Source organism: Bison bison, unplaced genomic scaffold (assembly GCF_000754665.1).
Source record: "Bison bison bison isolate TAMUID 2011002044 unplaced genomic scaffold, Bison_UMD1.0 scf7180017864249, whole genome shotgun sequence".
NCBI lineage: Eukaryota > Metazoa > Chordata > Mammalia > Artiodactyla > Bovidae > Bison > Bison bison.
In genome coordinates, this window is record NW_011494821.1 from 3,195,910 (window position 1) to 3,196,507 (window position 598).

Genomic DNA, 598 nt, shown 5'->3' on the forward strand with positions numbered 1-598 from the left:
CTGGTAGGCTGCAGTCCATGGGATTTTCCAGGCAAGAGTACTGGAGTGGGTTGCCATTGCCTTCTCCGAAGGGCAACAATACTAGCAAATAATACTAGCAATTTATTGACATAAAGATTTTTAATTTTATTCTTTGGACTATGTCCCCCACCTTGGAGAAAGGGATGGAGTTCCTGATACCCAAGTCATGGCTATCTTCTTTCTGACTCTTGCAATACCTTGGCTTGATCGTCATGTCTAGAAGTCTTGGAACCTGGGTGGTGTTTTCAAATGCTTTCTGGATATTTCTCTCCAAATACCAATAATTTTTCTATTTTGAAATCTGTTTGTTGGTTTGGGCTGATCCCTCAGAGTAAACTGGGGGATTTACATTTTAGTCTCACTGTATTCAAAGAGGAAGTTTGCTTTTATGTGAATTTATTTCCCCAAGTATTCTAACATTTTTCAACTGGGAGAAGATGGGAGGGACAAAGTTCTGGTGGTTTGGGGCATCTCAGCCAAGAGCAGGGTAAAGACATGGAGGGATGAAGGAAGTCAGTGGGTGAGGTGTAAGTGACCCCGGGGAGTGGGAAAACCATCACCCAGACAGCTAGGAACT